General features: G+C 37.4%; 1 protein-coding gene across 1 annotated transcript in view; it reads right to left on the bottom strand.

Moving 5' to 3' along the window:
- Mei4 (meiotic double-stranded break formation protein 4) overlaps positions 1-15,357 on the bottom strand; it is a 154,434-nt gene that overhangs the window by 125,491 nt on the left and 13,586 nt on the right. The gene's annotated exons all lie outside the window — the stretch shown is intronic.

The raw sequence follows: 15,357 nt of genomic DNA, 5'->3' as shown, positions 1-15,357 counted from the left end.
TTTCTAGGAAACAACCTCAGAAGCCTCAACCAGACACAGAGAACTAGGAAAATAAGGAACACTGAGAAAAGGAGAAATAGTATTCCCCAGGGAAGGACAAAAGGACTGGTCAGCCATTCCAAATGGTCAGCCATGGAAGCAAACACATGCGTAACACTGACAGGCTGAGCAGGGGTGTGGTTAGCAACATATATATGTATACACACACACACACACACACACACACACATACACATATATGTGCAGCAACAATTAATGAATAGGAAGCACAAAAAGTTAAAAGATAGAAAGGAGACGTATATGGAAAGATTTGGATGGAGAAAAGAAACGGGGAAAATAATTAATTAATTTACATTCTCAAAAAATAATAAAATAAAAAAAAATCTTTCCAATATTTGCACTGTTGAAGTTGTTTGATCCTGTACTTCCAACTACTCCAACTGCTGCCAGTTTGGATGTTTTTCCAAAACATTAATGTTTCACAGTCTTGAAATATAAGTACATTTAAAGGGAGAACATGATGCAAAATCGACTTAAGTTTATTTCCATCCTGTCCACTGAAGGTAAGTGCTGTGGCTTCCACCATATTTCCCTGGATTATCATAGAGGTTCTGAACATAAAACATACAATAAAAATGTTTACTGAGTAGTTAAAATACAGTAGCTGTTCATGGCTGCAATGTCCACTTCCATATGACACATTCCCAAGCTGAACAACAAAGCCATTTGAGTAAAAACTTGTACCTCCTCTGAACATGTATCCTCTTGATACTTCTTAATGTCATTTAACAACTATATGTTGTATTCACATATGTAGGTATCTTAATGACAACATGAAGTGCACAGGACGATATGCATAGATTATATGTGAATAGCCAACCATTTTAAATAAAGGACTTGTGCATTTACATGTCTTTATATCTGAGAGGCTCCTAGAACCCGTTTCCCCAAAGCTCAGAGATGACCATGCAAAAATGCAGAGTCTGGTTACAACATTGATCCTGCCAACACAATTTCACATCATACCCCATACTTTATCAACTGTCCTACCACTACTGTCGGGCCGCAATGTCCAAGTTCTTTCCCATTTACACCTCTACTAATAAATTGTCACCATTTATCATGTCCTGACTCCCTTTTAGTTGGCTAAGGCCCGTCTATGTATCCTTCTTGTATAGCTCCTGAGATATGCTCCCACCCAAGATCACATGGACTTATCTGATATCCTGCCATTGAGAAAAAAAAAGGTACACTGTAACAAGAACTCTAGTACCACTTTCCCCCCTCTCTGTGTCTCTGTCTCTCTGTCTCTGTCTCTCTCTGTCTCTGTATGTCTCTCTCTCTCATCCCTTCTCGTGTGTGTGTGTGTGTGTGTGTGTGTGTGTGTGTGTGTGTGTGTGTGTGATTTGTTCCATTTGTGGGGATGAACATCTCTGCATGTACATGTGGAATTCAGAAATCAATCTTTCCTGTGTCCTTCTTTATCAATTCTCCAGTTATTTTTAAGTCAGAGTCTCCCTCACTGACCTAAGAATCTTACCATCTTCCCCATTAGTTAAATAAGCTGCATGAAATGCCCAGGGCTTGTCTTGTCTCTTCTCTCCCCCTGCACTATGATTATAGATGCACACACTATCACAGCTGCTCTCTAGATGAGTCTTGGAGATCTGAACCTGGGTCCTCATGCTTGCTAACTGAACAATTTCCCCAATCCCTAATGATTCACTATAACTCTGATAAACACAAAACCTTGTATGATCTGCACAGCTCTACTTTTATATTGAAAACCGGGATGACGACTGAATAGTTAAGAAATAAAATAAGTCATGATTATAAAACTATTACTTAGCCATCAGAAATTATGTATTAGTAGGAGACATTTTATTTTGAGGGAAAATTACTGAGTGAAGTAAATGAGAACAGGGACATCTAACAGATATACCAAAGTCTTCGATTACATAAAAAAGAGAAACACAAAAACTAAATTAATACTTCTATGTAATTTTAGAATGATTGATTTTTATACTTTCTCCGTGATTATAGTTATCAACAGACATGTATCACATTTTATTAAACTATCAAAAAGTTCATTTACAAAATGTGAGCACAATGACATATTGGGACCCCTTCACTGCTGCTGAATAAATACACCAAGGATTAGAATAGTGGGATGGAAATGCTGATTAGAACTATAGTCCAACTTATTTTAATTTTGGCAACAGCCATCCCACTTGCTGGCTCACCCTCTATCTGTTGTGTCAGGGATACGGCTAAGGATTCTGACACTTGTTACTCTCAGAAAAGCATCCTGCATGCAGAACACAGATATATGGATGGTCCTTTCTGACAAAGTAACCCTATTTGTATATTTAAACATTAATACACACACAAACACACCCACACCAGAAAAAAAAAATAGAACCAATTTAAATTTGTTTTAGTTAGAGAAAAAAAAAAATCCTCAAATGCAAATGTGTATGGTGAGGATACAGCCTGGAAAGTAAAAAACAGAAAAATAGTTTGGTAAGACAAAAGTAAAGAGTTCCCTGGCTCATATGTACAGCCAACTCCACAGATTCTTTCAGACATACTTAATTGATTTAAGTCATTTGATTGACTGCATGTTCTGATATTTAGTCTTTGCATGAGATTTGTCTTTAAACCATGTTATTGGTCATCGGAAAAAAAAAAAAAGATCAAATTCCTAAGTTCTTTGGTTTGTTACTAACTCAGGGTCTGAATATTAATTAGAACAGAATCACAAATGAGCAGACCAATTGCTAATAGAGATACCAGTTGCAGAGTTTTAGGGTACAAATCAAACAGAGAACACATACAGGCTATAAACTGCAACTAATCAGACTGGGGTACTGGGATGTGTGTGTGTGTGTGTGTGTGTGTGTGTGTGTGTGTGTGTGTTAGAGAGAGAGAGAGAGAGAAAAGAGAGAGGAGAGGAAAGGAGAGGAGAGAGAGAGAGAAAGAGAGAGAGAGAGAGAGAATTTTTAAAATTAGTTAGCCATACATATCTATTTGCCCTAAAATTTATGGAAAAAGTACAAGCTTCTATGACATACAAAATATATATCTGTCCTTTGATCCCATTTTTGATGCAAAGGTCCTGAATCCTTTAGACTAGAAATTCCTTAGTGACACTAGATAGTCTTGTTCTATTGAGATAACTTTTATCATGTTTCCAAATGGACACTGGGTGCCAGAAATGGCAAACCCAAACCAGACAGTTGTTGGAATTTTCATTACTAACTCCCACTTCAATCTCGGGAAGAAGCAGAGATAGAAGACAGATAACAATGCATTGTGCCTACCTAAGGACACCTAGAGCAGCAAATAAGATAAATAAAATCTTTAAAGAATGGAGAACAGAGAGCTCATAGGTTAATAGATACACATATCAAGATGATGGGAGTATGCTGCATACAAAATGAGTATCTCAGCTTTGTGCACTTCACAATAGAGACCATTAGAAGCTCTTCAAAGAGGTTGTTCCTGGCATGCATCCTTTGTGGCAGTCTCTAAGAGGCACATTTCCTCTCTGATTAGTAGATAAAAATCCCTTATAATGGACAGAGCCCAGGTAATCTGAAGATCCTGCATACTGCACTTGAACTTGTGGTTGTCTTTGTAACTAGGCCATCACACTTGTGCAATCTAACCCATGAGGGTCCCCAGGGTCAGGAATGAACTGAACTATTGGACAACTCATTGGATAATTAGAGAATTTGATGTTATAAGTAGAAAGTACCATAGTTTCCTAACTATACTCAGAAAGCCTTTTTAAATTCAATTTATACACAAATAATTATAGTAAATAATTAAAATGAACATTAATGTTTCCCAAGTAAGTCTTTAGTGTCTTCGATTTTTTAGTAGTTTGAAACATAAAGCTCTATAATTACATTATATGCAAGTTAGTTTAAATAGGATTTTTCTTTCTACTTAGGAGAAGCCCTTATCATAAAAGTCTTCCACTGAGCTGTGGAATGCTAATCTAGTGGATTCTTATGGCCCCTGGATTCTCTATCTGGCAATGATTGGAACTCTGACAACATGGTTTCTATAATTCTGTCAGCCCTCTCTCTTCTGCCTCCACAGTGAACTGTAGTATGAGATTAATGACCAAAACCTTCTGAACTATCAAAATTATTTTGAAGTATAATCCAATATTCTGAAGTTGCTTAATTTCCAAGAACACGGATCAAGATCCTATCATAACAAAATCCACAACGTGCTCCTCTCTATCATACTGGTGAGAATTTAAAATAGATAATTATTTACAAGAATCAACTCTTACTATGGCATAAGCATCTACAAAAGGGTTAAGACCTTGGCCTTGAAATACAAGTTGGTTTTTACCTTTAAGAAGCATTCGCAGGTAAATAGGGAAATTTACTCTCACTAATGATGCATTGGACATTTTGATTGTCAAAAAAAAAAAAAAAAAGCTGTCACCAGATTGAACAGGTAACACTGAAGATTAAAACACTTAAAGAAACATTCAATGCCAGTAGTCATCGGAGAAATGCAAATTAAAATGATTCTTAGTGGGTAAGATTAAAATTTCACAAGGATAGCACATGTAGTCGAGGTTGTGGAGCAAGAAGGGACACTCCTTCACTGCTGGTGGGAGTACAAACTTGAACAATCACTCTGGAAATCAATTTGGCAGTTTCTCAGAAGATTGGGAATAGTTCCCCCTCAAGACCCAGCTATACTGTAATTCCTGGGGTATAAACTCAAAAGATGCTCCATCATCCCACAAGGACACCTGCTTAACTATGTTGATAGCAGCTTTATTCATTATAGCCAGATACTAGAACAACATAGATCTCAACTGAAGAATGGATATAGAAAAGATGTCATAGCTAAACAATGGAATACTACTATGCCATTTAAAAAAAAAGACATCATAAATTTCACAGGCAAATGGGTAGAACTAGAAAATATCATCCTGAGTGAAGCAGCCAAGACCCAAAAGAACATGCAGTCACACTTATAAGTGGATCGTAGCCATGAAGTACAGGATAACCACACTATAATCAACAGTCCCAAAGAAGCCAAATAATAAGGAGGGCACAAAGGAGGAATGGCAAATCTTTCTCAGACGGGCAAATAAAATCGTTATCAGAGATGGGAGGAGGGAATTGGGTGGAAGAGGAAATGTGGAGTGGGGTGAGGCAGGGAGAGGAGATCATACATAGGGAGAGTAGGGTAGAAAGAAGGAAGAGTGGCTGAAGAACAGGTGCAATCTCTAGGACTTGCCAGAGGCCTGGGATGGGGAGAGGCCCCAGAAGGGAAATTCTAGCTGAGATCCCTAGAAATGGGGAACATGGATCCCAAAGAGGCCCTTCCAGTATCCTGGCAGGACTCCCAGTAAAAAAAAATAAGGCCAACAACTCACCCACAAAGCCTTGGACCCAAAATATGCCATGCCTACTAGAAGTGCAGGGACAAAGATGTCACAGAGTCTGAGGGAATGGCCAATCAATGATTGCCCCAAACTGAGATCTATTCCATGGGCAAGAACTAATCCCCGACACTATTCATGATATTCTCTTATGCTTGCAGACAGGAACCTCTGAAGATGCCACCCAAAAGCCAATAGAAAGAGATGTAGAGACTCACACCCAAACACTAGATGGAGCACAGGAAGTCTTACAGAGGAGCTGGGATGAATGTGATCTGACAAATTAAAAGTCAAAAAGGAAATACCCATAAACCATGACAGGAAAATATGCACTTATCAAATATCAATATTGGGTCAGCAGGGCCCTGAAAATATCATAACAGTAAGTTATTATGAGACTTCTAATATAATGAGTTCAGTAGAGTTTGGACAATGTCTAACATTTAATTTTTGGATTAGTTCCAGCTGACAAATTCCCTAATGATTGTTAGAGTTTCAGCACATAGTTAGTGTGAAGTGCTCAGCAGATTAACATTACGTGAAGTTTTACATAAAAGAATCAGGAGCTACTCAAGATTTCAGCTCTGTCTACTTTAATTATTAAAAGGCAGCTTTAAAAGCCTTTCTAGCCGAGTCTGGGTGATGGGAGGGAGGTTGGTAAAGATAAAAGAACGCTGCCATTTCAGATTCTTTTTTCTATTTCTGTTCCTGTCCCATCAAAACAGCCAACTATCTTTTTCTCCCTTGTTTAAAAAAAAAAAAAAAAAGAGTTAACGAATCATAGATTGTAGAGTTTAAATCTATAGGCCTCTTGCAGGTATTTTACTGCATTTGTTTTTATGTCCTCCCACTCTCCTTCCCTCTTCTCCATTGTCAGAGGTTGTGTCGCCTTTAAATGTCTGCAGGAACCCGCATGGAAACAATATATCACAGACATCTTATAAATTCCAAAAAGTGCACTGGCTTGGACAGCAAATCATGTCCTATGGCATCATCAGTTTCTACTTTGCAGATCCATAAAAGGAAATGTGTGCAAAGGGTTACTACTTACATGTATTTTAAAAAATAGTTTAGAAGAATTATCAGTGCCTCTCTGATACACTCTTATTTCATAAGAAGAAATAGGTATTATCCCAAAAATATACAAAAAAATGCCTTAATTCAAGACATATAAAACATCTGAGGAACTCTATGACTCAAGCCCATAAACTGCACAAATTTATATTATTTAAAACCTGTATTCTAGAGATGACAGAAACTACACATCATGAAATGAAGAAACTGTGCAGAACACAGAGTAAAGAAACAGCCAGGAAAAAGAGCAGAGCACTCTCCTAGATCAGACAGAGGGAGAGGCAGCTGACTTCTGAGCATCAGCTAAGCCTGTTCTTCGGCTTTGAAGGATAAAGGACTAGAGGGGAGATGGAGAAGCAAATCTGCAAGAACACACACATGGTTCTATCCAAGTAATGTCTATTTTGTAAATACTGCTTTACAAAAACAAACAAGCAGACAAACAAAAAACCGTTTCCTAACTATTATGTGACACCTACTTGAACTTTGTTTTTGTATAATCTAAGGAAATGACCCCAATAAACATTCAGGAGCCCACAGAAACACTTTCTTCCCACTTATTCTTACCTCTGATAATGTGTTGTGCTCCTCTGAAACCTCAGGCAGAGAACTACAAATCCCTGCTAGCAACTGGTAGTGTTTCAGGGCCCCTCTCAGGGCATCATTTTTCTAAGTCAACGTAATACCTTATTTTTCTGCTTGGATTTATGTTTTAAAGCAAAGTAGATTACACATCCAGTTTCACAACCATAAATCATATATTATGAAACAGAGACGACAAACATTAAACATTAATATATGATAATTGCTCTACACCACTTACAACAGCTAGGGAAGTAGAAACTTCCAAAACTTTCTGAGCCAGATGTCAACAGATAAATAAATAAAGAAAATATAATATACATAGACACACAATATGTCCACCACAGGAACTAAGTGGATTTTTTTTCAGCTCTAAAATAAAATGAAGCCATGATGTTCTTTGCAAAGGAGCAAGAATAATCAGATTTTAAAAAATATTTATATTCTTTCCCACACTCAAGTCTAGACTTAAATTTATAAATGCATGTGTGCACATCATGCACATATGTGCCTATGTGCCTGACTAAGACAGGCACATAGGCACAAACATCATGATCAAGAAGCGAGATGGGGAGAAAAGGGTTTATTTGGCTTACATTTCCATACTGTTGTTGATCACCAAAGGATGCAGGACTGGAACTCAAGCAGGTCAGAAAGCAGGAGCTGATGCAGAGGCCATGGAGGGATGTTCTTTACTGGGTTGCTTCCCCTGGCTTGCTCAACCTGCTCTCTTATAGAACCCAAGACTGCCAGCCCAGAGATGGCACCACCCACAAGGGGCCCTCCCCCTTGGTCACTAATTGAGAAAATGCCCTGCAACTGGATCTCATGGAGGCATTTCCCCAACTGAAGCTCCTTTCTCTGTGATAACTCCAGCTGTGTCAAGTTGACACAAAATTAGCCAGTACAGTGCCTGAGAGAACAGGTCTGCAAGGAAGAATAAAATAAACCATGAGCATGTTTTTTTGGTTTTTTTTTTTTTGGTTTTTGTTTTTTGGTGTTTTTGTTCTTGTTTTTGTTCTTGTTTTTGTTCTTGTTTTTGTTGTTGTTGTTTTTAATAAAAAGCCAGTGTCCTTAGTAGATGTGACTGAAATGTTTTGTTTATTTTAGTCAGTTATAGTATTTTTTTAGGACATTTACATACTGGATATTAAGTTGTCAACTTCATTAGCACAAATTGTGCACAACTTCATTACTTTCTTTTCTGTGCTCAAAGCATGTTTTCCTCTTTAAAAACCAGTTTATTAACAGGAAAAGTAGTAAGTTCATTATGAAATATATGTGTAACACATTTATGACATATATTTTTTCATTATACATTGTTCTGTCTTCCTTCCTTTGTCCTGCTTCAGACTCACTGCCTCCTATCTCTTGTTTTTCCTTTTTCCACTCGACTCAGCCCATCTTTCTGCTATTATGGTACACATATTTTCTTACCTTTTGAAAAAAAAAATCTGCCTCCTTCCCTTTCTCAAGGTTCCAAATGAACTGAGAGATTCTTTGACTCTTCAATTTTTTTTAAAAAAAATGATTATTAATATTTTCATTTTTAGTATTTAAAATACATTGTAGAATATATTAAATAAAGTTTTATTCCCTCATTCTGTAAGTCTATAAAACCAAAACAGAACATAAATGAAAGTAGAGAAAATGACAAGTTTTACTTCATTAAAATGTCAAACTTTTGTCCAATAAGTCACCATAAAACCAAGAAAAAGGAACCCATCACCCATCGTATAGGTAATTACAGTCTCAGTAAATACATTTAAATAAGAGATTAATATTCATAATATCAAAAATTACATATAAATCAATAGGAAAATAAAAACATATTTTAAAAAGTGGCCAGAATATGTGAAAAAGATATTCATAAAAAACAGCATATGAACTCAAAAAAAGATAGCCATTCTGATGATAGAGAAATGTTCAAGTGATCATTTAATTGTATATAATAAAATTATCTATAATTAAATATTAATATAATCATATCTAAACAAATTGACATGCTTAAAAATCATTTAAATTATGAAAAATAAAGTAAAACTACACATTAATATAAATGAATTTTGATTTTAAAATTTCATTAATTGCAGCTTTATGAACTTAATATAAGATCCTTACTGTCTTAAGATACAATCATACGCAGAACACAAAGAAGAGTATAGGTGACAAAATCCAAACTGTAAAATACCCAGACTAATCCTGAACTCAGTGTATGGCACAGGCACGTGAATTCAGGACCTTCCTGTCTTAGCCTCCTCAATATGTAGACTATACAGCAGACTAAGGAAGTAGGAATTGACATCAGAACAAAGAAAAAGTATTCAGGGTGTATCACAATGGGACAGTGTTTTCCTACCAAGAGTGGCACTCTGCAGCTGGCCCCCAGCACCAGTGGTGTAAAGTGTCTCCTGTCCTTCCTTGTAAAGATTTAACCTCACAGTAGGGATTTGGTTACATTGGTTTATAATTATTGTAGCATTTTAATGACTTCCTGTTTGTCTGAAAATGTTATACTATATTCTCATTTTTAAGACTGAACTCTGGAGTGTTTTAAAATAGTTGCCCAAAGATGGATTCTGAGTAACAAATTCAGATAGTTCACATATCCAAATCCATCCCAACTGCTGAAGGAAGCACTTACTATAAATCTTCCTTTTACAAGAAATGTAAAGACTCATCATTTTAAAAATCATTGTTCTGTCTTCTTCAACAAAAATATTCCCTTCAGTTCCACCTGAGACCTGTCAGCACTCATCCTTCCACATATATGCTGATGATACATAGAAAGGTAGTATTTCTCATGTGAACTACCATATCAAAAGTATACACACATTTGAACCATTTTTAAAGTGGTCTCAAAATCCTTTAAACAAAAAAGAAGAAATAAAATGCTTACCAGAACCTACACACTGAAACCTACAATATTCTAAAGCATAAGCAAAGCCCAGCTCTTCTTGGCAGCCTTCTCTAACAGGGTAACCCAGGTGCCTTTCCCTGCTCAAGTGCTGCTAGAACACGCAAGACCACCAACACCAGCCTGAGATCCTAATCAAGTACCACCAGCATCATCCTTTCTGTCCAGTAGACGTAACCTCCTTGGGGAATGAAGACTACCTTAGCACTCATAAGGTTTAAGTAGGGAGATATACTGAACTAGCCCAGCTAGTAGAGAGCCTGAGCCACAGTCACAAAGCATCAAACTATGTCTTGCACGCTGAATCCAGCTCTTGCCTTTTCTTTCTAAGTGTCTTAGAGCCAGAGCAATCTCTGTATCTACCTTTAAGCATATGTGTGTGTGTGTGTGTGTGTATGTGTGTGTATAGATATGTGTGTGTGTGTGTGTATATATATATATATATATATATATATATGTATGCATATATATATATATATATGTATGTATATATATATATATATATATATATGTATGCATATATATATATATATATGTATGCATATATATATATATATATATATTCCCATAGGATTGTGTCTAAATCAGCAATAATTCCTTATTTATAAGTTATGACGAAGCTATCAAGACGGCTCAAAGGGTGAAGGCATTTGGTGCCAATCAAAAGGGTGTAAGTTAAACCACAGGGACCATATGGTAGGAGAGAACTCCCTCAGTTTGCCATCTGACACCACACCTGTGCTATTGTGTGTATTAACACACAGAGAAACACATATAAGAGTAAAACTCTAAGTTACAGTGACACCTGGCATCTGCAGCAGCAGCAGCAGCAGCAGCAGCAGCAGCAGCAGCAGCAGCAGCAGCACCAACTGGCAGTACTCTTTCTAGTGCCGTCTGAGTTCCACTATGATTCTACTTTTCAATCTGAGAAAAAAGAAAGATTCTGAGAAGTTTCATAACTATGTTTTGCTTTTCTCTCTCTTTCTTACTGTTTCTTTTCATTTAGCCACTACAGATCAGTTATCTCCACCCACTTAACACCAATCAGTAAACCTAAATCCAAATCATAGCTCTTTGTGTAATGTGAAGAACAATTACTCACACCTATTCCCAACTGTTCACTTCCAAGTAATGGTATCTGTTAGCTTAACAAAAGCTCCAATCAAGATAATTGTTACTAATTAAGATTTATCCTGAAATTATATTACTGATGAAATCATTTTAATTCTAACATACTTCATAAAAATTTCAAGATATTTTCCTACATTAACATAATACATATTATCCCAAAATATATATCCCTCCCCTTTAGATATAAAATGGAATGGAAAATACAGCACATCCATTGGTTATCTTCTGCCCTAATAGTTGTACTTGCAAAGCTTTTGTACTTAGTGATGATAGATTCATAGCATAGTGCTAAAACCTCCCTCGTTATTAAAAACATTTCCAAACACATTAAAAATAACTACGAGTAAGCGGCCAGGAGTGTTTTCCAGCACCTTGACCAATTATCATTCTGCAGATTTAAACTCAGAAGCACTTGACACAGCACTAACCACCTAATGATCAGCAGCATCATTTGATCTTGTTAGATGTGCAAACACTCAACAAGAATTACAGCATGTGTCAATAATTTATAGGTTTAGAGTAAACTCTCTGGGTATGGAAAGTCCATCTGTCTCTTCTTTTCCCCCTGCATCCAAAGACACCTTTTGACTGTGAAGAAATTCTTTCCTGTTCACTCTATCAACTAATAGCTCACCTGCTGCAGTGAGACATTTGGTTGAGTTCAGATGGTTTCTCCCATTAAAGCCAAGCAGTCAGCTATCAGCTGCGCATGACTCTTAACAACACAACAGCAATCTCTTGGAAATCGTTCCTTCCTCACAGTGACCATATCCAACATGAACCTCATGGAAATAAATGAGGTTTTCTGTAGTGGGTTTGACCCAATGCTGATTGTATTCTAATGTCAATTTGCATCCCCAAAATTAGTTACACAAGAGTCACTGAGGGACCCTGCCCCCCACCACCACCACCACCAGTTAATTCTGATTGGTAAATAAAGATGCCAGCAGCTGGGAAGATGAGACATAGGCAGGATTTAGGTCTCCTGGCTAGAGACTATGAGAAAGGAGAGGGGAGATCTGTCATGCCAGGAGAGTGTGGTGGAGACCGGAGACACTATGCCTGAGAAGATTGCACAACAGAGAGGCATGGCCGCCATGTGAAGTAGCTGGGTGAGAGCATCCCTATTGGGTCACCCTCGGTAAGGGTCCAGAGCAGCCAAGATATAACACAGAATTGTTAGGTAATAACTCAGAATTGACCACATAGAGGTTAAGTGGTGGCCCAGCCATTGTGCTGTTTAAGGCAATATTAAAATATAAAATCTGTGTGTGTGTCTTTCATTTGGGAACATAAACCATTGAGGTGGGTAATGAACCCACCACTGGGCTTTTATAATATTGACTTCAACAGTTTTCTCACAACTCAAGGAATGTTTCCTAAAATCTGCCCACTGGGGGACAAGCAGAAAGTCTAGTTCCTCTAGTACAGTGTTTCTCAACCTGTGAGTCATGACCCCTTTGTGTTGATCTGATAACCTTTTCACAGGGGTCGCCTAAGACCAGCAGAAAACAAACATTAAATATGTTACAATTCATAGCGATAGGAAGATTACAGTTATGAAGTAGCAATGAAAATAATTTTATGGTTGGGGCGTCACCACCACATGAAGGATCATATTAAAGGGTTACTGCATTAGGAAGGTTGAGAACCACTGCCCTAGAGCTTTCGCTTTTTGTATTCTCTGCAAATCAGCATCTCTGTCTCTCGCCTGTTCACTTGTCTTCAGTTACTAAGACAAAAAAAAATATAGTAATGTGGAAATATCCAACTATCTAATGCTGTAAGATACACTATTAATCAAAAAAATCAAGATGAAGTGCCACAAAGAGACCACTTAAGAAAAAAAAATAGTTGGCATACATTTACCCACTAAATTATGACTTTGGCCCACTAAAACATAAAACTAATCATAAAGTTCATTTTTATCATAACTAGTATTATAGAGTTTTCGCATTATAATTCTCAACAGCAGAACACGTGGTACAGTCAACTATTTTGTCAAACCAACATTTCTGGGTCCCCAGGAAATTAACTGACCACTAAGTATATAAAATTCAAAGACTGAAAGAAGAATTGATAGTGTCCAATTGTTTTGTTTTTTTGTTTTTTGTTTTTTTTTCTGTTAAGAAAGTGAGCAAGGCTGACAAGAAGGCTTAGCAGAAAAGGAAACTGCCATGCAAGACTCTACCAACCTCAGCTCAGACATTGAAATTATGTAAATGTGATTGGTGAGAACTGATTACACAAAGTTGTCCACTGACCTATGCACACGCAAATTAATGAATAAATAATAATAATTTACATTGTTATTATTATTAATTTCAAAGTCTAGAATGTGAGCAGCATCTCTCCTTGAGCATTTTGGTGGGCATGGCACCCTGAAATATAAGTGCAAAGGCAATTCACTGATTTATTTAAAAAGTATCTGTTAGCCACATACTATATCCTCCAGTCCTTAAAGAATGTGTCAGTGATGGAAACAGGTAGATGATTTAGTATTTCAATTCATATAGGAGGAGTCACTAGGAAAATAAGCAGAATGTACATATTTCAGATTGTGATAAACAGCTACAAACAACTCAGATAAAATAAATATCAAGATAAAATTGTCCCAATTTCAAAGAGTAATCAGAAATGACCTCAATTAGCAGGTGACTTCCTAGCAAAGATGCCTAGAGACTCTCAGCAGACTTAGAAGGCTTTGGAAATGCAGGCCTAGGAGAGAGGAGTTGGAAGGCAGTGGCTGAAATCCATAGTGTTGAGTACATTGCTTTTCTTGCCCCCTTAAGAATGCTACACCCAGACAGAGCTGCCAGTAACTCGGGAGCACAGCCTAAGAAAGTCCGCAAGGCGAAAGGGGAAAAACAGACAGTAAGGATTTTTCCAGAAGCAGAACCAGAGCCAACAGGTGGAAATTACAGAGAGACAAATTTCCAATAACCAGACGAATAAGATATCTACTGATAAGAGCTATCCAATAATAGAATGTGCTGCCTTGTGACGTTCTGAAATTCCAATTACTGGAGTTACCCAAGCAGGAGCTGAGCAGCCATCAGCCTAAGATGAGGACAGATCTCAGCACTGATGTGAAAGTACAGTTTGACCATCATCTTTTCCAATTCTGACTCTGTAATTACAGAAGCAGCCGAAAAGGGCTATGTAACAGTGAAAAGTTCCAGCTGCGAATGAAGGCCAAAAGTGTGGTTAATATACAGGCTCCACCACTCAAAGATTTTGTTTGCTTAGGCTCCACAAGCCTGCTTCTTTATCTGAAAAATAAGGCAAATGATATAAGCTACCATATAGTCATGATGAATATTAAATGAGATAATTCATATGGGAGATTTAATATAGCACTTGGCTCATGGAAGGAATGTTAATGGTTCGGTTATAATACAGATATGAGTATCTAAGATTGTTATATAAAATATATACATAACGGGCATAAATTCATTTCTCTCTGCTTTCAGTTTTTTGCTCAGCACCAGAAAGAGAGCAATGACCAAAGTTGAATTCTTATAGCATAATTATAACATGACAATACTAAAAATAGCAAGTATAACAAAAACATACAGTTTTTTCAAATGTCGTCATGTTACACTTCTCTTCAACATGAGATAAATGTTTTTACATCGCATTTTGAAAGTCTAAGTTACTTATGTAAAACTTATGAAACAGAGTACACCCTTTATTTAAATTATTTTATTAGATATTTTCTTCATTTACATTTCAAATGCTATCCCAAAAGTTCCCTATACCCTCCCCCCACCCTGCTCCCCTACCCACCCACTCCCACTTCTTGGCCCTGGCGTTCCCCTGTACTGGGGCATATAAAGTTTGCAAGACCAAGGGGCCTCTCTTCCCAATGATGGCTGACGCCATCTTCTGCTACGTATGCAGCTAGAGACACAAGCTCTGGGGGGTGCTTGTTAGTTCATATTGTGCTTCCACCTATAGGGTTGCAGACCCCTTCAGCTTCTTCAGTACTTTCTCTTGCTCCTCCATTGGGGGCCCTGTATTCCATCCAATAGCTGACTGTGTGCATTCACTTCTGTGTTTGTCAGGCACTGACACAGCCTCACAAGAGGCCGCTATATCAGGGTCTCTACAGCAGAATCTTTCTGACATGTGCAATAGTATCTGGGTTTGGTGGCTGATGATGGGATGGATCCCCAGATGGGGTAGTCTCTGGATAGTCCATCCTTTCGTCTTAGCTCCAAACTTTATC

Source organism: Mus pahari, chromosome 10 (assembly GCF_900095145.1).
Source record: "Mus pahari chromosome 10, PAHARI_EIJ_v1.1, whole genome shotgun sequence".
NCBI classification, from domain to species: Eukaryota; Metazoa; Chordata; class Mammalia; order Rodentia; family Muridae; genus Mus; species Mus pahari.
This window is presented reverse-complemented; position numbering and strand designations above follow the sequence as displayed.